Source organism: Ochotona curzoniae, unplaced genomic scaffold (genome assembly GCF_017591425.1).
Source record: "Ochotona curzoniae isolate NIBS_2020 unplaced genomic scaffold, NIBS_Ocur_1.0 contig_2927, whole genome shotgun sequence".
Taxonomy (NCBI): domain Eukaryota; kingdom Metazoa; phylum Chordata; class Mammalia; order Lagomorpha; family Ochotonidae; genus Ochotona; species Ochotona curzoniae.
The window spans coordinates 747,788-774,743 of NW_024465654.1; the positions used below are offsets into that span (position 1 = coordinate 747,788).

Consider the following 26,956-nt stretch of genomic DNA (forward strand, 5'->3'; position numbering starts at 1 on the left):
AAGCAAGGACTTTAGCCGCTAGGCCACCGTGCAGGGCCCAAACTTGTCTTTTAATTCCAATTTCCATGAGCCTTTTTCTTACATTTTATTTTTAATATTGTTTACATGTTTGAGAGGGATGCCCACCCAGGTGGGCCTCTGATTAGGGTGGGCAGGGTCAGGAGTGGAGGAGGTGAGTGCAACCTGGAGGAAGGTGAGTGCAACACCTGTTTCGGTCTTTTTTTTTTCTTTCTTTCTTCTGTGTCCGCAGGGGAGGAGGGCCAGATGGCTGCTGCTTTGTTGTCTAATGACTTCAGTCCCCAGGGGTGGGTGCACCCTTCCACGGGGAGACCCCAATGTGGAGCAGTGTTCCGAGGGTGGTAGTTGAGAGGTTTCAATACCACGAGGATGTTGAAGCCCCCTTGTACTACACCGTAAATGTTCTAACTGCAATAATAATGATCATGCCTGTGTTACAAGCAGACGGTGTCTCCTCAGATCCCACGTACCAGGACCGGGGCCATGCACGTGCCGGTTCCACCTGTCCAGACTTCCAGCGTCCCGCCAGCCCCCATCCTCTGGTCATTTGATTGGCAGTCACATAAACTTGCTGCACCCGAGGCTCCTGCATTCCCGAGGCTTGGTTTCCAGTTTCAGAGAGCAGCCTTGGCTCTCGGCGCTTCTCTGCAGCCGCCTGTGTTTTAGACCAGGAGTGTCATCTTGTTTTTCCCTGTTGTTCTGTGCTCAGACTCCTCCATCTTGACCTCTTGCTCTTTAGAGACCAGGTTTGGGGAAGAAATAGATTCAATTCTGTAGCTAATGAAGTTAACCTGTTTGACACTGACATTTTTGTAAGTGAGTACATTGCTTTTTTCCTGGTACGCAGCATGGAGAAGAGCAGAGAGGGCAATTTTCAAAGTCTAATTCCCTCCCCCTGGTCCCCCATGCCAGACCTTCGTCCCCTGCCCTGCCCTTCCCTGCCCTTGCTCCTGTTCTCCCCGACTCTGTGCACACTGCTCTCCCACAGTGACCCGCACACACTCCTGTCTGTTCTCTGTGAAGGACGGGCCCTCCAGGGCTCTCCTTGACCCTGGGCTGCTGTGCCTACGGGCACCTGCAAGTGGCAACTCGTGAACGGCATATGGCACAGGTCATGGGTTGGCACCCGATGAGTTCGCAGTGTTCCCAAAGACTCCGTCTTGCCATCAGGCTTGTTCTAGAGGCTCCTGTTGCTGGCTTGGTGACATGAACAGCACAACCCCAGGACAAGCCCGAGTGGTGAGGTGGGGACAGTGACCAGCAGACAGCCAGCAAGAAACCGAGGCCCTCAGTAAGACAGTCCTGCAGGTGGGCTCAGAATTGGTGTGGATGTGTGATTGGGAAGTTAACAGCCTTTGCTCACATCCCATCTGAAGGTACTTGCAGGGCCCGGCACGATAGCCTAGTGGCTAAAGTCCTCGTCTTGAATGCACTGGGACCCTGTACTGGTGCTGGTTCTAATCCCAGCAGGAGAGGACAGCCCAAAGCCTTGGGACCCTGCACCCATGAGGGAGACCTGGGGGAAGCTCCTGGCTTCTGGCTTCGGATTGGCTCAGCTCTGGCCATTGCAACCACTTGGCGAATGAACAAGCAGACTGAAGATCTGTCTGTGTCTCCTCTCTGTATATCTGACTTTGCAATAAAAATAAATCTTAAAAAAAGAAGAAGAGGCGGGGCATCCTGATGACTCGGGATGCAGGTAGTTGCAGGCAGTGGTTGTAGTGGTTACACCACAGTGCAGGCTGTAGTTCTTTGAGCTTTAGCTTTCCCTGCTGACAAGTGGTCTAGCTGCACTTGGGTGTCTGTTAGTTTGTATAAAGGATTTGGGAGCCCTCATGACTATTCACTTTGGTTGCTCTGGGTCCCAGCTTCTGGTTCCTGCAGCCGCAGTGCAGGGGCAGGTAGCCTTGGTAGGGCTGTGTTCCCACTGTGGCCACTGCAGGCAAATCCCCTAACCTGTGAGCCCACTTCATACCAGGTACTTCCTGCCTATGTTGAGAACCCCGCCCCCCGCCCAGTCCTCGGCCCTCAAGTAGGGTTTTGGGGTCTGTGTTTTGTCCATGTATGTTGCTGGTGGCTGGTAACTATTACTGGGTTAGGGTTGATTGCCCCAGGCCAGAGGTAGGACTCTTCCTATTAAGCCTTTTTTGTAAGATTTATTTTACATTTTAACTTAAAAGGCAGAGTTGAGAGAGAGAATCTTCCATCTCCTGATTCACTCTCCAAATGGCCATAATGCTGGAACTGGACCAGACTAGAGCCAGGAGCCAGGAGCTTCTTCTGGGTCTCCCATGTGGGTGCAGGGTCCTAAGCACTTGGGCCATCTTCCCCTGCTTCCCCAGGCCATGAGCAGGTACTGGACTAGAACTGGAGCAGCCAGGACTCCAAGTGGTACTCTTATGAGATGCTGACATCGTAAGTGGAGGCTTACCTTGCTATGCCACGGTGCTGCTCCCACATTCGCATTGTCTCTCCTGAGACAAGTTTGCACTTAATGCTCTTAATTAATTCACCCTTTTCTGTGTGGCTTGGGGCTCTAGGACAGAATCTAGAGCATGAGGTTCAACCGTGGAATCGCCCTTGACCGACATATAGGGATACTCCAGGATCAGGAAGGAAGCGGATACAGACGCAGCTGATTCAGCGATTGCACTGTTAGATTTGCTGATTCCAACTAACCCAGCAGATTCCTCAGTGGCTGCTCACATGTGCAGATGTGGGCACGTCCAGGCACACGCCGAGACTTCCAGATCGCTAACACGCGTCTCTGAGAACTCCACATCAGGCGGACGAATGCCAGGAGTTTTGCTTCAGGTCAAGGCTTCTGTGTTTCTGTCTGCTTTCTCAGTGCTGCCTGCGCACAGCTGTTGGAACAGGCAGCATGCTGACCAACAGCAAGACCAGACAGGAACCTTCGCTTCTTCAGTCAGGCTCTGACCATGACCTTGTGCAAGAGAGGCAGTTCCCAAGCCCACACTTCCTCCAGAAGGGGCCTGCTGGCTGCAGGTACAGACATGACCTGGGTTCACTGGAGCCCATGCCTGCTCACAGAAGTCCTGCATTCGTTACGCTCTGTGCTTTTGATCGGTTTGTGCTTTCCACGCTTGAGAACGTGGATCCAGCTCGCTGCCGCTCCCACAATCCATTTGATGTTAGTCAGGAATCCAAAGGTCCTAATTTGAAAAACACACTAGTGCAGTCCAGGGCTTGGCAAGCTGTGGTCCAGCGCCAGTTTTTATAAAGTTTTATTGGAACATGGTCATTCTCGTTCATTTTTGGATTGTTATGGATGTTTGGGGGCTCCAACGGCAGATCTCAGAACCTAAAGTTTCTAGCTGTTGTCTGCTTTAAAACAACTGGAACTCTGGCGGCATCCTAATGCGGAGAAAACAGGGCAGCCCACAGTGCCAGCTTGTCACCACTAGGTGTCACCCTTCAGCAGGGACAGTCCTGGAGGCTGCTGGCTGGCTTGGACGTTTGAGTTTTTTTGCTTTTGATCCTTTTTGATTTGGTTCGGTGATTTCAAGGACATAAAGTGACATTCGATCTTCTCAAATCCCTGGGTTTTCTAGAAATCCCTGGCAAGCTGCTCACATTCACATCCAGGGTGTAAGGAACTGCCTGGAGTCCTGCTGCTGGTCCTAGTTACAGCAGCATAGAACTTGTCCGCACCAGGAAATTCCGACAATGAAGAGGAGGATGACTAATAACCATTCCAGGACAAGAGGAGTAAGGGGGTGTGCATCCCTCTGACTCAGAGAGCCTAGTTCTAGACATTTCCGCCACGAGTGTCAGAAGCACCAGGTTGGTTAGCAGCCTGGCATGGTAAACCGTGACCCCATGCTCTCAGCAGCTCCTTTTGTGGGGAGCCCCTGTGTCCTTGGAGGATGTCCTTGAGCTCTGTCCTCTGTGGTGTCTGATCACAGCAGTTACGTCATCTAGGCCATTGGCTGCTGAATGCCCTCCACCTTTGTTTCCTCTTTCTGGAATCTGTTGTAGGTGTTCGAGCAGCATGGTCACTGCCTGCGTCCTCTTTGAATGCTTCTTCTTCTTTTTTTTTTCCAGATTTGTTTATTTATTTTCATTGGAAAATACAGAGAGAAGGAGTGACAGAGAGGAAGATCTTCTGTCCGATGATTCACTCCCCAAGTGACCACAATCGCAAGAGCTGTGCCAATCCGAAGCTAGGAGTCAGGAACTTCTTCCCGGTCTCCCACGCGGGTGCAGGGACCCAAGTCTTTGGGCCGTCCTCAACTGCTTTCCCAGGCCACAAGCAGGGAGCTGGATGGGAAGTGGAGCAACGGGACATGAACGGCCACCCTTATGGGATTCTGGCACATGCAAGGCAAGGATTTAACCACAAGGCTATCACACTGGGCCCAGAACACTTGCTTTAAGATCACAAAACTCTGGGGCTGGCACGGTGGCTCCATTTCTGCCTGCAGTGCCACCCATCCCATATGGGTACAGGTTCATGTCCCAGCTTCTCTACTTTCCATCCAGCTCCCTACTTGTGGCCTGAGAAGGCTGCAGAGGACGGCCCAAGTCCCTTAGCCTCTGCACTCACACAGGAGACCTGAAAGCTCTTGGCTCTTGATTAACTCAGCTCTGACTGTTCAGGCCATTTGGAAAGTGAACCAGTAAACCGAAGATCTGTCTCTCCTTGTTTCTATCAATGTACTCTTCTAATAAAAATAAAATTATCTTAAAAAAAAAAGACACCCCACCCCTTGGAAAGGGCTGGAGGAAGTTGGCACTGCGGAATGCTCACCATGCACCACATGTTGCTTTTTTTTTGGCGGGAGTGCGGGCATCACCTCAATCAGCCTGTGGGCCGGGATTAAAAAGCTTGTCAGGATCTCCACGGGCCAGCTTGGCTCCCAGGCGCTGGGCTGTGCGGCGCTGCGGTCCGACCTGGTGCAGCGCAGGGGTCACCAGCATGCGTCCCTTGGCCGCGCTGCCCCTGCTGCCTCTTCTGGAAGCTGGGCTCCTCGGGGAAGACTTTAGGGAGGCAGAGAGGGCGATGTGTTTGAAGCGTTTGAGGGAAGGGAGACTCGCTCGCCGGGATTACGGACCAGCTCGCGTGCGTCCGTGTTGAGGGGTCCAGGCCAGAAAAGCCGGCCAGCCCTCTGGGCTTTCCACACAAGTCCGGGCCCCCCGCGGCACGCAGGACGCGCGCCTTCTAGAAAAACCCCCGGGGCAGCCCGGCGGTCTCGAACTCCCTTCAGCGTCCGCCCCTCACACCGGGGAAGCGCAGCTCTGGGGACGCGGCTGTGCAGCAGCCAGACCGCTCGGTACCACAGGAGGGAAGCCGAGACTCGGGGCGCCAGCACCTAGGGGTGTGTGTGCGTGCGGGTGCGGGCGCCACTAGGCCCGGGCCGCTCCCAGCCCAACTCGAGGGGGCGGGAATCCAGGCCTCCGGAACCGGGAGAGGGCGCCCGTGCCCGCGCCGGGATAGAGGGCGGTGGCGGCCCTCAGCACCCGAGCTCTGGCTCCCGGAGGGACAAGGCTACCCGCTTTCCACACGCACTCTGCTTCCCTCGCGCGCTTGGCCGTCCGCCTCGCCTCGCCTCGCGGCGCCTCAGATCCCGGACGGGCCCCGCCCCCACAAGCCCCGCCCACCGTCCCCGAACAAGTCCCGCCCCACAAAGGCCATGCTCCCGCTGAAGTCTCGCCTCAGCCGTTCCCGGGTAGGCCCCGCCCCCACCAAGACCACGCCCATACGGCCCCGCCCCGCGCCGCCGCCGCCGCCGTTCCCGGACAAGCCCCGCCCCCCGCCGCTAGCCCGGCCCCGCCCCCCGTTTCCGCTGGCGGCGGCGGCGGCGAGCTGAGGCGATCCGAGTGGGGACCCCCACGCTCCTGCGGCTGCGGTGAGTGCTGTCTCCCCCGAAGCCCCGGGGCGGGAGGGCGCGGGGGGCGGGGCTCGGGGGAGCGTGCAAAGTTGAGGGGCTCCGGTGGACGCCCGGTGGGCGGGCGCGGTCCCCAGGGCCGGGGGGCGCCGGGCAGAGGGGCGCTGGAGGGGAGGCGGAGCGCGAGGGCGGGCCGTGGGGCGAGCGGAGCCGGCGGCCGCGCTGGGGAGGGCGGAGGTGGGTGCGGGCCCGGTCCCTGGGCGGTCGGCGCCTGCCCCGGAGAGGCGGGGAGCAAGACCTTGTCGTGGACAGCCGGGAGGTCTGTGGGGTGCAGCCGCGAGGGGAGACCCCTGGAGCTGCCTAGGCTTTCTGTCTGTATGGCCTCGGACCCCCAGAGAGAGGAAGGACCGCAGGGCTTTGGAGCAGGGCTGAGCTGCAGCCTTGGGGTGTGTGGGGGACCCCTGGGTGCCCCGACCCCCTCCTTGGGCCGCCGCTGGCAGAGAAGCATCCAGAGTGACAGGTCTTTGGCACGTTCCGCGGTCGGAGATGTAGCCCATCTGTGCCTCCAAGTTTGGGACTTTTAAAAAACTTTTCTTGTGGTTACATTAAAGAAAAAAAAAAAGGAAAGGAAAAGAAAAAAAAAACCTCCAAAAAAGAAACGGGCTTGTTCTGAGTGCAGTGTCTGTTGTTGTACATGTGGGTATCAGAACTGGAGTTTTGGATCACTCTGATAAGGGGAGGGTCTGCTCCACCTGTAGGGTGGGAGTTGAAAGTGTCGGGGTGTTGTGGGGTGCAGGCAGCAGGGAGTCGCTTAACCTGGCTCTGTTCAGAGGACCAAGCCCATCATCTGTAAGGGTGTCTTGTTTTTTTTCTGGAGTGACTCCTCTAGGAAGCCCCCCTGGAACTGTTGGAGGAAACCCAGGAGTCCATCATCTGTGTCTTCCGTGTCCCTCGATGTGTCCACTCAGGGTAGCCTAGGAATTTATTTTTTTTTTGCCTGTGTGTTGTGCCATTGGCTTGCCCTCCTGCGGAGGGGGAGAGGGGTTGTGGATGATTTTTGAACAATGGACGGGACAAATCATTTATATTTAGCTGAGGAATGCAGCCAGAGAGGCAGACAATCACACCGGCTTCCTACCGTCCGCCTGGTCCTGGCACGGCCCCTGCAGCTGGGCTGTGGGTTGCGGGGTGTGGAGGGAGGAGCGGTGGGGTGGGTCAGATGGGAAGTGAGTTCCAGCTCTGCTCTCTCGTTGAGCACACGCTCTTCAGAGAGTCCTGAACAGCTGAGAATGGAGAATGGACCCACACCGGGTGGGATGGCTTTTTTTTTTTTTGTCTGACTTCATCAGATTTTCATCTTCTGGTAGGGCTCTTTAAGTTGATGAACAGATACCACACAGGAACAGTAACTACGCCTATGCAGTCATTTTCCTTGGGCCAGTGTCTCGCTTGATTAGTGTATTTTGTTGCAAATATGTGTGTTACCCTTAATTACCTCCTTATATGCTAGGCAGGCCAGGCTAGAAGGGAATATTCCCTCTGTGGTTGCAAAATGTGTCGAGTGCAATAAACAAAATTTACTTTTGACCCCTCACGACCAGCATTTTCTGCTCTGTTGGCCCCTATATGGAACCCTGTTTGTGCAGTCTTGGGCAACTTAATGCCTTTTGGGACATTGGCTGAAGATACTTCTTAAGTCTCTTCCAGTGGTAGATTTCAGGTTAAAATGTACCTCCCCCCCCTTTTTTTTTTAAAACAAGATTTACTTATTTTTATTGGAGAGGCAGATTTACAGAGAGGAGGGACAAAGATCTTTCATCTGCTGGTTCACTCTCCAAATGGCCACAATGGCTAGAGCTGAGCTGATGCAAAGCCAGGAGCCAGGAGCGTCATCTGGGTCTCCCATGTGGGTGCAGGGTCCCAAGGCTTTGGGCCATCCTCGACTGCGTTCCCAGGCCACAAGCAGGGAGCTGGATGGCAATCAAAGCAGCCCAGACACGATTTGGAGCCCATGTGGGATGTGGGCACCTGTAGGCAGAGGATTAGCCATTGAGCCAGATGTGCCCCATTTTGAAAGAAAGTATACTTGTGAGAAAAAAATAATATAAAATTTAGCATCTTAATGCCATTTGTAAATGTACAGTAGGATTACTTATAGGAGGTTAGAAAAGTTCATGGAAAAATGGGATGAAAAGTATGAGTTTATTTTGACATCACAAAGTTCTTCTATAATGTGTGGAGAGTGTGTTCTGAGCAGAAAAAACTGTGTGTGGATTTCAAAAGTTTCATTGTAGCCACATGAATTCCCACCTTCGGTTCCAGCTCTGTGAGTGCTGAAAGTACCCTTGCATTGCCTTGACTGGGCTACAGATCTCAGAACTTTCCTTTCCACAGGAGTGAAAGCTTGGCTTTTAAACCACAACTCTCATCTCCTCGTCTGTCTTCTGAGCAGCCATGTGCTTTGCTCTGTGTAATGGGCTTCATGAAGCACACAGTAGGCATTTTATTCATTGCTGTCCTTGAGGAACTAATAAGAGCAGTGGGAAGGTGCTGTGGGAAGCACTTGAGCCCAAGGCTGGCTGGCTGGCTGGCTGGCTGGCTGGCTGGCTGGCTGGCTGGCTGTGGAGCCTGCTGCATGCATCCTTGTGTGTGCCCCCTATGCCAGCTGGTACTGATGCGGGAACGAGTGTGTCATGTCCAAGTGCCTTTGCCCCTGTGGGCCCCAGCTTCCTGCATGCAAGATGAGGCTAACAATGCTGAGTTCTCAAGGCTGTGGGAAGGGCACTGAGATAATGTATGGGAAGCACATAGCTTAGGGCCTCAGACACAGCAGGTGCGCAGGAACGGTGGCTGTTATTTATAACCTCGCCAGGGAGACTGGGCTGATAGGCTTGGAACCAGAGAGGACAAGACTTCTTTTCTTCTGCCGTGAAAAGCCTGGGCCTGCTGGGTTGCCATCCCCACTGACTCAGATGGCGTGGACCCAATCCAGGTGTCTTAATGTGGCACTCAGCAGCCTTCTCCTCCAGTCCCAGCCTGTCTGGCCAGCCTCATGTCTCACTCTCTCCTCTTTGCAGGAGGAACCCTTGGTGCCAGCCAGACTCATCTCCCAAGCAGGCTTTGCTTATTCTTTCTTTGCCTCTTGTTTCATACTCTTCCAGCTTTTTGGAATGTTGTACTCCTTCCATTTATCTCCTCCAAGACCCTGCTTGTGCTACAGCTGCTTTCCTGAAAGCCTTCCTTGGCTGCACATGAGCCTCTACCCTTGAATGGCCTAGTAAAGAGGCAGAGGGAGGAGAGGGAAAGGGGATGGGAGAGAGACCCCCATCTACTGGTTCACCCCCACATGGCTGCAGTGCAGTAGCCTGGAGCTGGGCCAGCCAAAGCTGGGTACTCAATCTAGGTCTCCCACACTGGGAGTTCCTTGAGTCATTGCCACTGCCTGCCAGCGTCTGCGTTGGTAGGAAGCTGGCACCAGGAGTTAGAGCTGAGAATGGAACGCAGGGACCGCCTGCCATGTAGGATGCAACCACATTTGCTCTTACGACGTTTTGTCTTTCCCTTCATTCTGGCCTTTCCACGCTGTCTTAGGTGACTTCAAATGAGTTTAGGTGAGTTCAGATGGCGGATTATGTGACGTACAGAAGAGTCTGTGTAAGTTCTCATGATGCTCTTGTAAAAACAGGTCTTTGTATTCATCGGCTTCTATCATCCAGTGATAGTTAGCAAGGGAGCCCCTCAAATGACAGTACAAAGTGGATGGCTTCAGTGAGCACACTGTTGTGTGTGTTCCAACATTGCCCCTCACTAGGGGGCAATGATTGCTGCTGTTGGTGAAAATGTTATTTCTAGCAGCAGAGGACTGCTCAGCCGGGGAAAGGGCTGAGGTGTGTGACTAGCCGAGCTACGTCAGTGGGTGGGCTATGTACAGGGAAGTCAATGAAGCCAGGTTGGACAGCAGCCGTGTTGTGGCTGCTGCCAAATGTCCAGTCATGAAGTTTCATTTGTCCATGCATCTGCTGAAGAGAAATTGAGTGCCCGTCATGTGTAGACACTGACCCAGGGCTAGGGGCTCTGCAGGCCACTTGGGATGCCATGGGAATGGTACAGGTGCTAAGTAGGGGTCATGAAGCAGGGCCAGGTTCAAGGAGAGTGCCTCTAGGTCTGTGATGAGGGGGATGGCCATGGGGACAGTGGCTGAGCAGCTCTGTGAGACATGGGCAAGAGGGAATGAACTAGCCCAGGCAGCTTGGGAGTTGGTTGGACAGGGCCGGTGGGAAAGGATGAGGGAGTGGTTGGCAAAGTACGATGCTCCTTGCTGTTTGCTGCCGCGTGTCCTGGGGCTTCTCCATCCCACCACTGGCAGTGCCGTCTGGCTGTGTGATCCTGGACTGTGAATTTGCTGCTTGGAGGCCCAGGTGAACCCACGATGTTCTCAAGCACAGCATGTGTGTGGACTCCCAGCACGTACCCACAGCCGCACAGCCTGTTTGCACACAGGCCTGTGGCCTGTCATGTGATTCCTGTGTGACTCCTCTCACCCTGAGCTCACTGCCCTTTCTGCTTCTGCTGTGGCTTCCCCTCTCAGTGGATAGCGGTTTCCCATCAATTGTTTATTACTCCACAAATGTAACTTTGCACGTAGAAGCAGCAAGAAGAACAGAGTGGCTTGTTCCTAGCTGGGTCCTGTTGTGGATGTGACTTAGAACTCAGGTTTCAGTGAAGTCACACACAGTTCATATCTTGAAAATTGGTGTCAGGCCACAGTGGTAGACTAGTGACTAAAGTCCTTGACTGCCAAACATCAGGATCCCATATGGGCACCGGTTCTAATCCCGGCAGCCCTGCTTCCCATCTAGCTCCCTGCTGTGGCCTGGGAAAGCAGTCGAGGATGGCCCAAAGCCTTGGGACTCTGTACCCGTGTGGGACACCCTGGAAGAGGCTCCAGGTTTCTGGCTTTGGATCAGCTCAGCTCTGGCCATTGCAGCCGCTTGGGGAGTGAATCTATGGACGGAAGAACTTCCTCTCTGTCTCTCCTCCTCTCTGTACATCTGACTTCCCAATTAAAAAAAAGGAAAGACAAGAAAAAAGAAAATTGGGGTCACTTGTGATTGACCAAGATTGACAGTGTTAACTCCTGGGTACCTAGCACCTACCCCATGTTTGGCAAATATGTTGCATGGATTCTGTGACTCCTGTAACTGCCCACGGCAGATATCACTAATCAGTTACAGCTGTCGGTCCTGCTGAGCCAGGGCATGCTTTAGGCACTCACCTGCAGCTCAAAGGGAATTGGTACAACAGTTGAAAGCTCACTCCATTTGTTGGCAGAGCAGGTTTTGTGTGAGGGTCTGCTGCCTGAAGGGCGGTCATTGTTGCTGGACAGAATTCTCCCTTCATTAGCTTCATGAGCAAAGTGATGAGCCCATTTTAATTTTTTTTTTTTCTGCAGGAATATCCTGGACTCTTACCAGCCAGCAGCCAAGGCATTTGCAGGAAATTCAAGGGACACAGGTCAGTGTCAGTCTGGGTTCACTGTGTGGTGTGGCCTCCGGAAAGTCTGTGTTCTGAACTCAGAGGTCAGAGACCTCCTCTCTGTTTAACTGTGGGCTGGGGAAGACGGAGTAAGATGCTGGCATGTTTCATAAGATCCTCTGCTTTCGCTCTTGACTTTGAATGGAGAAGCTCTTTCCATTGTTTTTATTTATTTATTTTTTGGGATAGAGGAGCGGCAGGAGAAAACCACCCTTCGCCCATGTTCCTGATGGCCAGCGGACAGGGTGTAGTCTTAGTTTCTTGCTTGACCACCACAATTGTGTTGGAGGAAGCCTGAGAAAGTAGGAGAGGCCTGTAGCTTCCTGTCTCTTCCCAGCAGGCTTGGGACCAGGGTGGACCGGTGCTACCAGCAGCTCCCTCTCCGTGCCTGGGTAAGGACTGGAGCAGTGAGGCTCCCTCTGGCTCCCCCACAGTCCCCCACCCCATGCCTGCAGGCTCCTGGGGTCCATGGCTTCTCCTTTGTTCCCTGCACTTGTGCACAAGGCCCCTGCTGAGCCAGCACAGGCAGGAGCTACTCGGCAGCTGGGTGTGCACGCTGCTGCCTCAGGTTCCCTGGGGCTGCTGTTTACAGACCCAGCCTTTTTATGTTTTAATTTATGTGCAGGGGTTTTATCCCGTGGCTTCTCCCTGCTGGGTGATTTGTAAATCTCTTACCTTCTGTGAACTCAGCCACGTGGTTGGGGAAGTAGTGGGGGTTGGACACAGAGTGGCGGGTGGCTGGGATTTCAGTAGGATCTTTTGGTGGTTTATGGTGGCTGGGGACCTCGCATTGTCCTGCCGTGTACTGCACAGTACATGTTGCAGGGACGCCAGTACCCATCCTGGTCATCCTCCTCAGCCTTCATTTTTGACCCTTATGTGCTTCTGTGGTGTGGCGGATTTAATTTCGTGGTGTTACATTGTACTTTAAATCTTCCTTTGCTTGCATCACCGTGCAGTGAAGCTGCAGAGCGTCTGTACTCCGCATAGCAGCAGCCAGGACCACTCAGGCCCTCAGGTGTTGAGTCGGCAGCACCTGGCCTTGCTGTGACCTGGGCCTGCTCTGCTCAGAGCTGCCTCCCAGAGAGTCCCCTACAGGCCCCTCCCCGAGCCTGCTGGTGGCAGGAATGTGTGTGCTCCCATTTTAAGTCTCCCTCCCGCCTCCTCCGTCCTGGAGGGGTGTCTGCTTTCAGTCTCACAGCCCTGGGATTTGGGGCACTGCCTATGGCTACTGGGTGCAGTGAGCCAGGCACAAGGGCCTGGACTGAGGCAAGGCAGTGTGGTGAAGGTCAGGCTGCCGAGAAGGGAGGACCTGGGTACAGGGGGAGCGATGGCCGCGCTGTGTGTGCAGCCTGCTTGCCTGATGGTCAGGGCTGGGTGGGGAACCTCCCAGAGGGCCCAGGGCTCTGCCAGCCCCTCTGCAGTTTCCCTTCTCTGTGCATGTGTTGAAGCGAGGGATAGTCCAGTGCAGGCAGGATCCCCTCCTATGGCTGCATTCCTGTTTTCCCATTGGACTTCTGCTCTGATGCCAGTCTGTCGGGGGCAGGGGTGGTCCTGTTTCTGACCCTTGCAACTTTGTGGCTGTCTCTGTGTCCCTTTGTTTATCTGTGAGTCCCAGAGTGACCACTGCTCTGGTCGCAGGTGGGGGTGACCCTTACGTAGTGTGGGTAGAGGGAGGGAGGGTTTGGGTTCTAGGCCTGGGATTTGCTAAGTCCTTTTTCTCTTGCTTCTGGCCCAGGGTGGTTGTAGGAGGAGCGAATGGGGTGAATGAATAAACAAATGCCCTGGTGTCCTATAGGACCTTCCTGGGGGTGGTGGCTGTTTACGGAGGTGGTGGTCACAGTCTGCCTGGGCCTGTGCCCTGGAGCCAGAGTCTGGCTGCCTGCCTACCTTGCCCTGCTGCCTCTTTGAGTTGGTGTTTTGGCTCCTGCCTTGCCTTGATGCCGTTAGGAGCTACAAGACTGCATGGCTGCAGTCCAACCCTTCAGGTTAATAATTTCAACTTCAATTATAGATACGGTGTAATGAAGAGAATCCGGGTGCAGTTCAGCGTCCAAACCCTTCCCCTGCTCTTACAACAAACACAGCGCTGCAGGCTCAGCCTGAGTCCAGCTGGGTTGCTTACATGCGTGTGTGGAGACCAGTGTAGACACCCTTGGGACTGTCTCAACTCCCCTCCCCCACCATGGCTGGTTGGAAGTTGATTGTATTTACATCATTTCAACATTTTTTGTACTTAAATAGATAATATCATTTAATTACATTTTTTTCCATGAGTTTGTTGAAGTTCCTTCCTACTTTGACTACTCATTTTCTGAGTCTAATGATAATTACTTCTCTCAGTAGTCAGCATTTGTTCTAACACTGGGCCTTGTGATGGGAGCAGGAATGATTGGGCTGCTGTCCAGGGGTCTCATGGGTCAGCAGGCTCCTGAGTCCCTTTCACTTGGTGGGGAGGCATGGCTGTCGCTGCAGGAAAATTTGGGGGCCCCGTGGTCTCTGGAACAGGACCTTGGCAAGACCTTGACATTGGCCTTCGTGGCTTAGGGCCACTACTATCCCCTGTAGTACATTCACACACATTTGAAAAATAGCCCTTTCAGAAATTCAGAACAAACTAACCCTTTCAAAGGTTCAAAACAAAAATCAGAGCAAATATTTGTCAGACAAACAGTACAGCATCCAGCTGGCCTGGGGGTGTGTGTGCTGACTCTGGGGGTGGGCGTATCCCAGTGGGCCTCATTCGTAGGGAGGGGATGTCAGGGCCAGCCTGAGGCCTCTGAGGTAAGGTGGAGTGGTCTTGTAGGGGATACTCACTAGAGCAGGGTAGGAGAAAGATGTGGCAGGGTGCAAGTGTGTGTGCATGTGGTGGGAATGCCCCATCCAGGAAGGGCAGCCCACACCTGTGCCCTCTCTCCTGGCCACTTGCCGCGGAGTGTAGGGGTTCCCCAAGCTTTCTGGAGGAACCTAGGGGTGCAAGTGCCAGACCCTTAGGGAGGGCTTTGAGGGGCCTGTGATGGGCTGGGTTGGAGGAAAATGTGCTTCTGGGTGTGGCAACTTGTGGGAGGATGTGTTTTGTTTTAGAGAACATCAGGGGACAGGTCTGAGCATGCAGTTTCACACTTGTCTCAATCCTGAGAGATTCTGAACAGCCTTGTTTAAAATCTGGATGCGTAGACTGCAGAGCCCAGAGTGCGGAAGAGCTGGTCCCCCAGGAAGGCAGAAGCATTGGCAGCCAGCATTTGCATTTGTTTGACCATTGTGTGTGCTTGGGGTGTTGTGTGGGAGCTGGCTGCCAGGCAAGGACTGGGTTTATCGCTGGTGAAAGTCACTCAAAGCCAGCGGGGAGCTGTTGCATTTGTCCCCTCCTGCCCGGGGGCAGTGATACTGCGGGTGGCAGCAGGGACAGTGGTTGGAAGTACTTGTCCTGGCTCTGCTTCCCTCACACAGTTAGGGAAAGGGCTACAAGTAGTGTGGCAGCGGGGAGCCAGGAGTGACAAGATGAAAGGGATATGTTAATAAAATTCAGCTTGTGGCAGAATTTAAGTGGATTAAAAAAGAAAATGATCTGTTTGAGAGTGTCAGGGAGAAAGAGAGAGATCTTCCGTCTTCTGGTTTACCCCACGAAATATTTGTAATAGCCAGGGTTGGGTCAGGCCAAAGCCAGGAACTAGAAACCCTAATCAGGCCTCTCATGTGGGTGGCAGGATCCCTGCACCATCAACTACTGCTTTCTAGGCATGTTAGCAAGGAGCTGGATTGGAAGTGGAACATCTGGGACCCGAAGCAGACATTCTGATATGGGATGCCAGCGCTGTACCACAGTGCCAGCCCCTCCAGGTGAATATTTGCAAAAGCATCTTTTCCTAATAGGCAGCAAAAAGTAATACAAACTCATTATAATTTTTAAGCATTACATGCATTATGCAAAGGGAGAGTCAGCCAGGATCCTGCTCTCTGGAGATAATTCCTGTGCATGCCCTGGTTTACATCCTGTCCAGATATTTTCATGCTAGGCCAGCATGCAGCCGTCCGTCTATTTATCTTGTCATTTTCCACAAATAGAATTGTGTCAGACTCGCTGTTTTTGCAGCTTCTCCAGGCCCTCTTCCAGCTCAGTGCCTTCAGACCGACCTCCCCCTTTTCAATAGCGGTGTACACTCGCTGCGTGAGGTTTGTAGCCATTATCTGTGCATTACGACAGATGACCTCAACATCGAGTGGATTAGCACAACTGCTGTTCACTTGCTCACAGTTCTGTGGGTTAGCCTTGTGCGAAGCGCCTCTGCCTGAGTGTATGCACATGGCAGCAGTAAGCCGCTAACCGTGCAGGGCCTGAGCAGCCCAGAGGAACCTTGCTCACAAACCTGGGGATCCGAGCTGGCACTGGCCAGGCCTCTCTCCCTGCCGTGGGGCTCTTTTCTGTTGAGGACCCTACCCCTGTAAGGTGAGAATGAAATCTGCAAGATTCCTTAAGGACCAGGATCTGAAGCTGTGCCAATGTAAGATCCATCTACTTGCCAGAGGGGCTGCGTGAGCAGCTTCCCTGAGTGTGCAAGTGGGAGAAGCACTCACTTTGTGATGGGCCCAACAGGTGGCTGGAAAGTGGCACAGGTCCCCTCTCTTCCAGCCCCCAGCTTGCCCCAGTACTGACTTCCTGTTGGGTAGATTTGGGGTGTTTGTGTGGCAAAGTGGTTTGCAGTTCATCCTTGACAGCTCCTAGAACTGAAGTGGACCCTTCCCGCCCTATGAAAGCTGGGTTCCCTGCTAGTTTTCGGAGCATCTCAAAAATGCACAGGTCATGGACAGCTGGGCAGTCGGAGTCCAGGCCCCTGCTGGGATTCCCTCCTCCCCCCAACTCCGAATCCCACACCTGCTGCCCACCAGCCTTGCTCCCCTGGTCTGGGGCTAAGGCATGTACAGATTGCATTTTCTCTTTTCGGGCACTTGATGTGCAGACAGCCCTCTGGGTATTGCTTGGGTAGCTTTCTTATCATTTGCCTGGGTAGTGCTTCCCTCCTGCGAACTATCACAGATGGCAGGATGGCAGGAGGCAGCAAGGGAAGAGCCAGCCTTGGGTCCTTAATGCATCCCCGGGTCCCCAGCGGGAGGCTGCTGTCTCCCCTGGGCAGCTCATTCATCACACCTCTGTCTGGTGGGAGGGGCAGGCTTGCCCTTAAGGACATGCACCTTCCCAGCACTCCAGTGTCCTTGTGCCTGACACCTGTCTGGTGCTTTGTGGACTCAGATCAGAGCAGTGGCAGGGTGGGGTTTTGCTTTCACCTGTTCTCTTTTCTCCCTGCTCCCTCTCAACAGCTCTTGGAAAAGTGACGTTTGGTAACTGAAAAAGCTCGCTGTGCAAATGCACTGCAGCTCACAGCTCAGCGTCTTGGTTGGCTTGCTCCTGCACTCTCCTGTGGCACTCTTGGCAGAGGCCAGCTGGAGCAGGCTGTGGCTTGGCTCTGCAGCAGCAAGTCGCAGAGATCCTGTGCATCTGGGTAACTTGAGGGCACCAGGTCGTGCTGCCACGGCAGGACTCGTGGTAGTTGATCCGCTTACAGGCTTAAGGTTTGCCAGAGCCCCACGCTGATAAAAACTTGCAGACCTGCCTTTGCGGACCTTTGCAGAAATCTAGCTTCACAGGCCAGCTGAGAAAACTCAGCAGCTCCTTTCGGCCAAGGAACTGGAAAAACTGGATGGAGGTCCACAGCCTGTTGCAGCCATTGGCTAGCTCAGGGCATCGAGTAGGTGAGTCCCCTTAGGAGAGAACAGGAGGCCTGCTCCAATCCCTGACTGCTCTGCCTCTGCCTGCAGCTTTCATGATGGGCTCCCCATGGCTGTGTGCTCAGGCATCCTCAGTTAACAAGTCATTAGTGAGTGCTCTCCTTGCCTAGGCAGCTGAGCTGAGATGTCTTTCTGGGCTGAAAGATGAGGGCACCTGCTCCAAGGGCAGGGCTGGCTGTATCCTCTGCTCTTTCTGTCCGAGCCTGCAGGCTGCCATTTTCTACTCTGTCCAGGTCCCTTGTATTCCCCCTGGGCTTGTTTATTTGAGGGGTTGGGAGCCTACCTGCTAGTTCACTCCCCAAATGGCCATGAGCTGTTGGGCTCAGTCTGAGTCTCCTGTATGGGTGCAGGGTCCCAAGAATCTGGGCCATCCTCCACTGCTTTCCCAGGCCGTAAGCAGGGAGCTGGATGGTAAGTAGAGCATCCCATATGGGATGTGGGCACTGTAAGTGGAGGCTTAGTTTGCTACGCCATGGGACTGGCTCCACAAATATTTCTTAAATGCATGAATACTACACTTATGATCAAGAAAGAAATGTACTCCTAATCTTGGCCGTTTCCTCATGGCAGTGAGGGCACATGCTTGGTTTAACATCACCTATTTTCACAGAGTGAACATTGGGTGCTGTGATTCAAACACCACTTGGGATAACTGCATGCCATGTCTGCCTGCTAGGGTTGGGGTTTTGGTTCAGTTCCCTATTCCAGCTTCCTGCTGCAGATGATGGCTCCTGTGTGTGGGTTCCTGTCATCCAGATGGGAAACTTGGATTGTGCTCCTGGCTTTGGTCTGGCTCAACCCTGACTATTGTGCGCATTTGGGGACATGGATTAGCAAGTGGGAAATTTCGGCATCTCTGTCTCTTTCCTTTTCAAATAAGAAAGAAAAATCAATTTTTACCATTGTGGGAGGTTTGAAAATTTTCCAAGGATGTTGGAGTTCTAACAGTTGGGAGTTCTGTTACCTTCCCACAAGAGACAGAGAGGAAGGTGAAGGAAGAGGAGGCTGCTGCTTGCAAGTTTTACTCCTGGGGTAACTGAGGCTGGTTTTCTGGGATCTCTGGAAGTGAGTAGAGGTAGCGGGGCAGGCTTTCTAGAGGCCCAGAAGCATCTTGGAGCTCCCAGCTCCACTGTGGGTGAGGCTGCCTCACGGGGTACCCAAAATGGCCAAATCCATGAGGACTTGGGAGAGGCACGTGTGGGGTTATTTTGGGTGAGATGGGTCGGGCTGTGATCTCTCTGGCATTCCCGGCCACTGGCCTCTCAGAATTGGCCAGAATGGAAGGATGATCAGAATCAGGGCTCCAGGAATAGCCCAAGAATTTGCTCATTCTTAACCCCTGCGCAGAGGTGCCGCCCAGCCCAGAGTCTACTATAAGATGGGACAGAAGGAGGGTCACTGGAGGAGGGGGGAATAACAGAGAAGGGGAAGAAGGCAAGTTCCAAACAACTTCCTCTTCCTCCCCTTCCTGCCTGGAGGAGGTGGAGGCAAGCCCAGCAGCTGGCTCAGGGCCAATCTGATAGGGAGCAGGACTTAGAGCCCAAGGAATGTTGGTCGTTGTCCCTCCCAGCTCCATCCCTGCCTCTTGGGAAGTTGCCTGGTAACCACTATTGGTGGGAGGTGTGGCCTCAAGGCTCTGGGAAGCTCTCATTTCAGAATCCCTCCCTTACATGGTGGATATGGGGGAGACACTGGGGGGTGCTCTCTGTCCGTGGTAGTTTAGGAACTGCCTGTTTGTCCTGAAGGAGCTGGCTTGTACAGAGATGAGAGATTGCATAGGCGTATGTGCTTCGCTTGTCTGGAGCTCCAGGGCACATGTGGATGGTAGCAGGCAGGCTGGGCCCATGGGAAGAGTCTGGGTTGCAGCAGCTGGCCGTGGGCATGTTGCTTCAGATATTGGAGGTCTTCACCTGTAAGGTGAGGAGTCCACAACCCCTGGAATCCTTTGCACTTTCTTTATTATTTTTATTGCAAAGTCAGATATACAGAGAGGAGGAGAGAGAGAGAGGAAGATCTTCCATCTGATGATTCACTGCCCAAGTGAGTGCAACAGCCGGTGCTGTGCCAATCTGAACCTGGGAGCCAGGGACTTCCTCCAGGTCTCCCACGCGGGAGCAGGGTCCCAAGGCTTTGAGCCATCCTTGACTGCTTTCCCAGGCCACAAGCAGGGAGCTGGATGGGAAGTGGGGCTGCCGGGATCAGAACCAGCACCCCTATGGGATCCTGGTGCGTTCTAGGAGAAGGAATTCAGCCGCCAGGCCACCACGCTGGGCTCTAGGGCTTGCAGTTTCGATCTTAACATTGCTCAGTTCACTTCCATGGTCCCACAGTGCATTCAGCCCAGAGGTGTGGGAGGGGGCTCCTCCTGGCTAGGCACTGTGGCAAGACTGAATAGAAATCTGTTTTCACAAGTGTATGTTTTTGTGAAAGAGACAGAGAACTAATAGTGAAAACCGGTATGTGTCAGGGATGACAAGTAAAGTAGAGGTGGAACAGGAGGTATAGTGGGGGACGGGCGGAGGAGCAGAGGCCTTAGTGAGGAGGGGGATGTACAGCGAGGAACAGGAAGCAGGCTGTGAATAGCCGGGGGCAGTTATCCCAGGGCACTGGGACAAGAGTTGCACAGGCCCTGAGGGAGGAGCCTAGGAGGTTTGTTCAAGGTTGGTGCAGCTGCAGCCAGGTTAGCCTGGGGGCAGGTCTAGCATCTTGTATCCTAACTAGGTCTTTAACAGCCATCTTGAGGACTTTCCTTTTATGGCGAGAACCACGGGAGGACTTGGAACGGGGACACAGCTGCCCTGCACGTCCCAGGGGTGGCTGCGTCTGCTCCGTGGAGAAGCGACCGAGCAGCAGCAGCAGCAGCAAGTTGACAGTTGCCTGTTAGGTGCTTGGGGTGTGCCCGGCACAAGGTGATGAGTAGTCTCCATGTGATACAGGACTGGACTGAAGTTCAGAGATGTTAGACTTCCTGTGAGAGGGCCCGAGGAAAGGCGGCAAAACTGACTGCCCGCTCAGGTGGCTCTGAGGCCACTGGTTGTGCTGGGGACTGGTGATCACCTCCTCAGGGACAGAGGTGCTGTGGGTGGTGGTCCGGCTGATCCTTTATTGCCTGTCACTCTCTGTTGTCGCCCTGGTCACCAGCAGAGGAGGGGCCAGGGGGTCAGCCCCTCTGCTGGAACCCGCTGGTTTGGTGGCAGGAAGAGCAAATGGCTTCCAGATGAAGGGAGGCTGCTTGGGAGTGGAATGTGTGCCTGTCGGCAGACAGCAGCCCCCGAGGCCCACAGGACCCTGTGTCTTGGGCAGACTTGCTTTCTGTGGCCAGCCTGAGCCCCGTGGTGCAAGGCAGGCAGCCGGGACCCCCCTGCAGACTAGCCTGCCCCCTCCCTGGGGCCCGCGCCTCCCTGTGATTCTGAATGAAGTCTGGGCCAGTGTGTCCGTATTTCATCCGCCCCCTTCCCAGTAGTTCAGATTGTCTCTTCCATAATCCTCCGATTTATTGCTCCTTGAGGAGATGAGCAGGCTTTTTCCTCATGCTTAAGAAAAGAAGTGTTACAGGGTGGAGAAATGCAGGTTAGTGAGGCGAGCCTGGAGTGAGCGAGGGACCCCGGAGGGGAGACCTGGGTGGGCGGTGGAGTAGGGGACAGATCTGAGGGGCTGCGGTGCTCTGGATTTAGGGAGTGGTTTTTTAGTATTAATCATGCTCTTTAGCGTCTCTGATCTGGTAGCTCTCAAGGAGTGAGTGTGGCTCTTGGGCCCAGGGTCTGCTCTGTGAACACTTACAGACCCAGGTGTCACGTACATGCTTGCACACTCGCACTTCAGCTCACATGCACTCATGCCGTGCACTCTGGCTTGTGCGCACATGCAGTCATGCACGCAGCGCGCGCTCCTGCACACACAGTCGTTTGCTCATTCCCTTCCACCTCACCCACGTGCACACTCACTCCTGCACACGTCCATCGCACCTGCTTGCATTGTGGCATGCTACCAGATGTGCCCATGCCCACGGAGTAGGGTTTCAATGCCCACGTTAGAGACAGGCACCAGTGGCTGGCATGTGACAGGGGCATTTCTGCCAGCAGTCCTGACATGTTGCTTTCCTCACCCCGTGCCTCAGTTTACCCATCTTGTAGAGAGAGAACCTGCAGAGATGTGAGGGCAGGGATTCTGGGGTCCTCAGCCTGGCAGGTATTAGGTTGAGACTGTGAGATGAGCACGACGGGGAACCAGCCCTGGGGTATTGGGAGAAGAGTCTTAAAAAGAAGGGCTGCCTGGGCTGCTCAGCTGTACGGCGCCTGCAGGGCCTGGGTTTCCCAAGCTGGAGCTGAGTGTTAGCCTGACCTTGAGTGTACAGCATCAGCAGAGCCAAGCTCTTGGCTGCCTGGCTCTGGGGCCCTGGGGAGAGCCTTGGCATCGCTCAGCAGGGTGGAAAGGGACCTGTTTTGGGAAGGACAGGTTCCTTCTTGGCTGCTCCGGATCCCAGCGGGTTCCCAGCCACAGAAGCAAAGCAAACAGAGCCTCTACTTTGTTTCTATTTCAGAAATCTCACTGCTGCCTCCTGCAGCAGGGCTGCCACTGCTGCAGAGCTCCAAATCATAACTGTGGAAATCCAATTAGGCTGGAGCCAACCCCCCTCCAGGGGAGAGGGGGAGGGGCTGCCCAGGGGGCTCAGGGTGCCGAGCTGCCTCCCTCACATTTGAGTTCAGAGTAGTGGAGGGGTCTCGGCTGTCACTCCTTCCTAACTGTTCCTTCTGACCTTGAAATTTACCAAGTGACAATGGCGTGAAAACCGGAGGTTGACCAGGCAGGCTGTGAGGGGACCCAGGCAGCCTAGAGACTGGGAGTGTATTTCCGGCCGCCTCCTCCTCCTGCTCTGAGCCTTAATGCTCTGGATTTCACAGCCCCATGTGGGGAGAGACGGGCCAAGTGCAGTGACTCCTGCCCCAGCCCAACCCTTAGAGTTTGGGAGCCAGGCTGGCCTCGTGTGAGGTCTGGCTTCCCCTCGGACTTAGCTCACCAATTTCTTGGTGACTTGTATTCTGTGGGACAGCCAGCTTGCCCCAGGGACCTTCCTGTCACACCCAGAGCCAGCCTTGTGCCACAGGGTCTCACCCTGTGCCTGCCACATTCGTGGGTTGTGTTTCATTCGTTTATCCCTTATTCCAGGAAATATGGTGAAAATGCGCCCAGGTGGCTGGTACCGTGTGATACCACACCGAGAATGCTGTTTATCCCCAGGCCTTTGCATGTGTGTCCATGTGTGTGCTGTCTGGGCCAGCAGTGTGTCCCTTTACTTAGCTGTGAGGATTCAGCGTGGATGCCATCTGCTTCTATTCTGCTTTACCCAGCCCTCTGTGCTGGGCTGGAGGGTTTTCTGAAGTAGCTGCTGATGACATCATTGAGAGCAGTGAGATGGTCTCTGTGCTAAAATCTAGAGGGCTGGCCTCTTAGGGATCTGGCACTGTTGGCGTGGTGGGAGAGGTGCCCATGGAGTGTGACCTTGCAGCTATAACAGTGGAGCAACAGGCAGTATTTGAATTCACCAGCCTTTCAAATCTTTTTGTTTTTCTTTCTTTCTTTATTATTTTTATTGCAAAGTCAGATATACAGAGAGGAAGATCTTCCATCTGATGATTCACTCCCCAAGTGAGTACAACAGCCGGTGTTGTGCCAATCTGAAGCTGGGAGCCAGGAGCTTCTTCCGGGTCTCCCACGGGGTGCAGGGTCCCAAAGCTTTGGGCCATCCTCAACTTCTTTCCCAGGCCACAAGCAGGGAGCTGGATGGGAAGTGGAGCAGCCAGGACACAAACAGGCATCCGTACGGGATCCCAGTGCATGTAAGGCAAGGACTTTAACCACTAGGCCTCTGTGCCAAGCCCTTGTTTCTCTTTCTTTAAAGACTTATTTATTTGAAAGTCAGAATTACAGAGGAGAGAAAGAGGTCTTCCCAAATGGCTGCATGGGCTGGGGCTGTGCCGGGCTGAAACCAGGAGTCCAGAGCTGCTTCTTGTTCTCATGTGGGTGCAGGAGCCATCCTCTGCTGCTTTCCTGGGTGCTTTAGCAGGCAGTTGGATCAGAAGTGGAGCAGCTGGGACTCTTAACTGGCATCTGCCTGGGATGCTGGCAGTACAGGTGGTGGTTAATGAGCAGTGCTAGCCCCTGCCTTGCAAATCTTAGGAAAGGAGTCTTCCTACATTCACATTTAGACTTGGCACTGGATTTAGAGTTTTGTTTTAATTTTTGGAGATTTATTTAATTTATTTGAAAGGCAAAGTGGCAGAGAGGGAGAGATAGAAAAAGATCTTCCAAAGTGACTGCCAAGGCCAGGACTAGGTCAGGCCACAGCAGGACTCAGGAGCTTCTTCCTGATCTCCCACATGGGTGGCAGGAGCCCATGTGCTTGGGTCATTTTCTGATATGTTACCAGGCTTATAAACAGAGAGCTGGACAGGACTGGAGCTGGCACTTCAGCAGGGGATATGGTATCAAGGTGGTGACTTAACCTGCTGGATCAGAATGCCGGCTCCAGGGTCTAGTCCCCCCTCTTTCTGCTGGGAAGCCTCAGGGCCACCCCAGTCTTGTTCTGTGTGAGCAATGTGATTTGTTTCTATGGAGTCTTTAGTCCCACTTAAGCCTGGCATCCAGGCACTGGCATTTGGTGCAGTGAGTAAATCATGCCTTGAGAGGCCCACATAAGATCTCAATTCTCTCTTTCTGAGATAAAAAAGCAAAAATAAATAAAAGAGTACACTTGTATTGAAATCTGCTATCTTAGATGTGCTGAAATACCACACCCAGCAAGCCTTAGTAAAGGTGGACTTCTATCCAGAAGATTTCTTCATTTTGAAACACTCTTTCACTCAGGCGAATTTTCCTGAATGACACTTTTTTCTTTTTCTGTTTCTTTCTTGGGACTTTCCTTCAGCTCTGTCTTCCCATCTTTCATGAGGTTTTCATTTTGTGTGGCATATTTTCTGTTTCTGAGAGATTTCATGTTTTCTGAAGAGTCCTGTATGATAGAACCTGTTTGCTTTTGTGGCTGTAGTATCAGCTCTTATGTGGATATTAACGATAGCTCCATTTCTGGAAGGATGCCATTCTTCCTCACTGTTCTCATAACCCATGAGTGTGTGTGTTTTCTGTCTTTTCTGTGACAGGCTTTCTTCCCAAGTCTAGGAATCCTTGAAAGTTTGCTTTCATTTGCATGCAGCATCAGAAAGATCTTTGATGCGGGGCAGGTGTTTTGTGCACCTGTTATGATACCACTTGGGATAACCACATCCCGTATAGGAATGTCTGAGGTCTGGTCCTGGCTCTGTGCCCGATCCCAGCTTCCTGCTAGTGCACATCCTGGGAGGCAGCTGGTGATGACTTAAGTTTTTGGGTTCCTGCCACCCATTTGGGAGACCCACACTGAGCTCTAGACTCCTGATAGGCTGGACTCAGCCCTGGTTGTCCTGGACATTTGGGGAAGGAACCAGCAGTGGGAAGATGTCTCTATCTCTCTGTCTTGCAAATAAATAAAAAGAAAAGCTTTAGAGATAATAAGGCTCTCGGCTGGCACTGTGGTATAGCAAGCTAATTTTCCACTTGTGGTTTTGGCATCTTATATAGGCACTTGTCTGTTTCCTAGCTGCTCTACTTCTGATCCAGCTCCCCGCTAATTGCCTGTGAAAGCAGTGGAAGATGGCCCAGGTCCATGGGCCCCTACACTCACATGGGAGACCCAGAGGAAGCTTTTGGCTCCTGGCTTTGGAGCCACTTAGCTGTGGCCATAGTGACTATTTGGGGAGTGAACCAGCAGATGGGAGATCTTCCTCTCTGTTTTCCTCAGTGGTTTTGATTTTCAAGTAATATATAACCCCTGTTGCCTTGGGATGGGGGCTGCCGGATGAATAGATCGAGGAATGGGGGCACAGGGGTTCCCACCTTCTGCGCTTATCCTGGAAACCCATTTGAAACCCATTTTCTCCAGGGTCCCACCTTGCAATCCTTGATCCTTGGCCTCAGCCTGTCCACTGCCACATGTTCTGCTGGTGGAGGAGGCCCCTTCCCCAGCGGAGGGAAGCCACAGGGAGCTGGGGCAAGCTGCGGAGTGGGCCTGGCTGGACAGCAGACTTTCCCCCGGCCTCCCCAGCTCCAGTAGCCCTTTCTTGGGAGTCCTTTCACTGGAGTCATGCTCTGTTCTGCTATAGCACTCTCTCAAATCAGCAAAATCTGAAGTTGCTTACCACCAGTGGTGGGGACCCTCATTACATTTCTCTCTTCTGGCTTATGTCCCCTGGCTGTACTGAGCAAGTGGCACTGCTCTCATTAGAAAAAAAAAAATTGTGAGGAAGATAGATCAAAAGACTGAATGTGAGAATTCCTATTGACTGACTCGCTTTCCAGATGCCTGCGGTGGCTGGGCCTGGGCTGGGGCTGAAGCTGGGAAGAGGAAACTCAATCCAGGTCTCCCCTATGAGTGGCAGGAAGGCAGTTTGCCTCGGTCGTGGTTACTGCCTCTCATTCTGCACTGGCAGGAGGCTGGAGCCTGGAGCTGGAGCTGGGAGTTGACCCCAGCTTGAATTCACATTCCTATGTGGGATGGGGCTTTTAACCAGGCTCTTAACCAGCAGATTGCTCCTCTGTCCCCACTTCTCTACTTTTATTTAATTTTTATTCATTTATTTATGTGAAAGGCACAGCATTGTGTGTGCTCACACAACTGGTCCAGTATCCCAGCACTCAATCCAGTTCTCCTCGCGGTTGGCTGTCACCCAAGTACGTACTGAGATCATCATCTGCTGCCTCCCAGGGTGCTAATTTAGGAAGCCACTGTAAAGAGTGGAACCAGTGCTGGAACCCAGGAACTCCACCGTGTTGATGCAGGCGTCCCAAGGGCGTCTAGCTGCTGCACCGGACACCAGCCCTGTTTCTCTGACTTTTCAGGAGGCATGGGAAGAGTAAGGATAAGGAAGCGTAAGTTCGGGAGGGAGCAGTGGTGCCTTCCTGGCCTTCAGTGGATCACTCCGGCGCCTTAGACCCTCCTGCTCTGTAAAACCCCTGGTTGGTTCTGATGCGGCCAAGGTTTCACCCCGTGTGTCCTGTGACTTTGCCATTGTCTCTGCGTGTTTGTGGGGCGATGGCATCTAGTTGGAAAGAGTGGTCTGCCCTCGGGTTTTCTGGGTGGAGGATGACTGTCCTTCCCTCCTGCTTGTCTGGGTGCCTTTGCTCCTGCAGAAGACAATTCTGCGCCTGTTTCCTGGTGCACACTGCTCCGTGCACCCGGCTGTGGGCCAGGGCCGCCTCCTCCAGCTGCCTGTGGCATTGTTAATTTGCATAGGGAGATTGGGAAAAGCAGTGTAGACCTGGGGCTTCTGAGCAGCGGTAGGCTTGAATTTTGCTTCTGTTGCTGTTGGACAACTTAGGGTGTCTGAGCTTCGGGTTGCTTCCTCTGTCTCGAGGAAGTTTGAAATCATTTGTATTTCTATATGAGGATGCAGTGAGTGCTGTACTGGGAGGGGCTGGGTCTCCCACCTTGCTTGGTGCTCGGGTATCCTCATCCACAGTGACACGGCCTTTGCTTGGAACCTACACTGCCCTCCCGCCCGCTTCTAGCCATAGGTTACTTCTGACACCTACTGCCATGTCAATGCTTTATAAATTGCTCTGCCATGTTTAGAGAATAATAGCCAGGAAAAAAGGAAGTCTGTTCATGTTGAGTGCAGAACACAATTTTTTTTTCTGTCAAAATATTTTTGTTCTACAGTTGAACCTGCAGATACCAA

The 26,956-nt window shown here is 53.4% G+C and overlaps 1 protein-coding gene across 1 annotated transcript in view; it reads left to right on the forward strand.

Annotated features, from left to right (window-relative positions):
* Window positions 1-5,812: 5,812 nt before the first annotated feature.
* TSPAN9 (tetraspanin 9) overlaps window positions 5,813-26,956 on the forward strand; it is a 166,006-nt gene continuing 144,862 nt past the window's right edge. The window contains exons 1-2 of the mRNA XM_040978746.1: window positions 5,813-5,888; window positions 11,320-11,381. The gene's annotated coding sequence lies outside the window, so the exon portion shown is untranslated. The remainder of the gene's footprint in view (window positions 5,889-11,319; window positions 11,382-26,956) is intronic.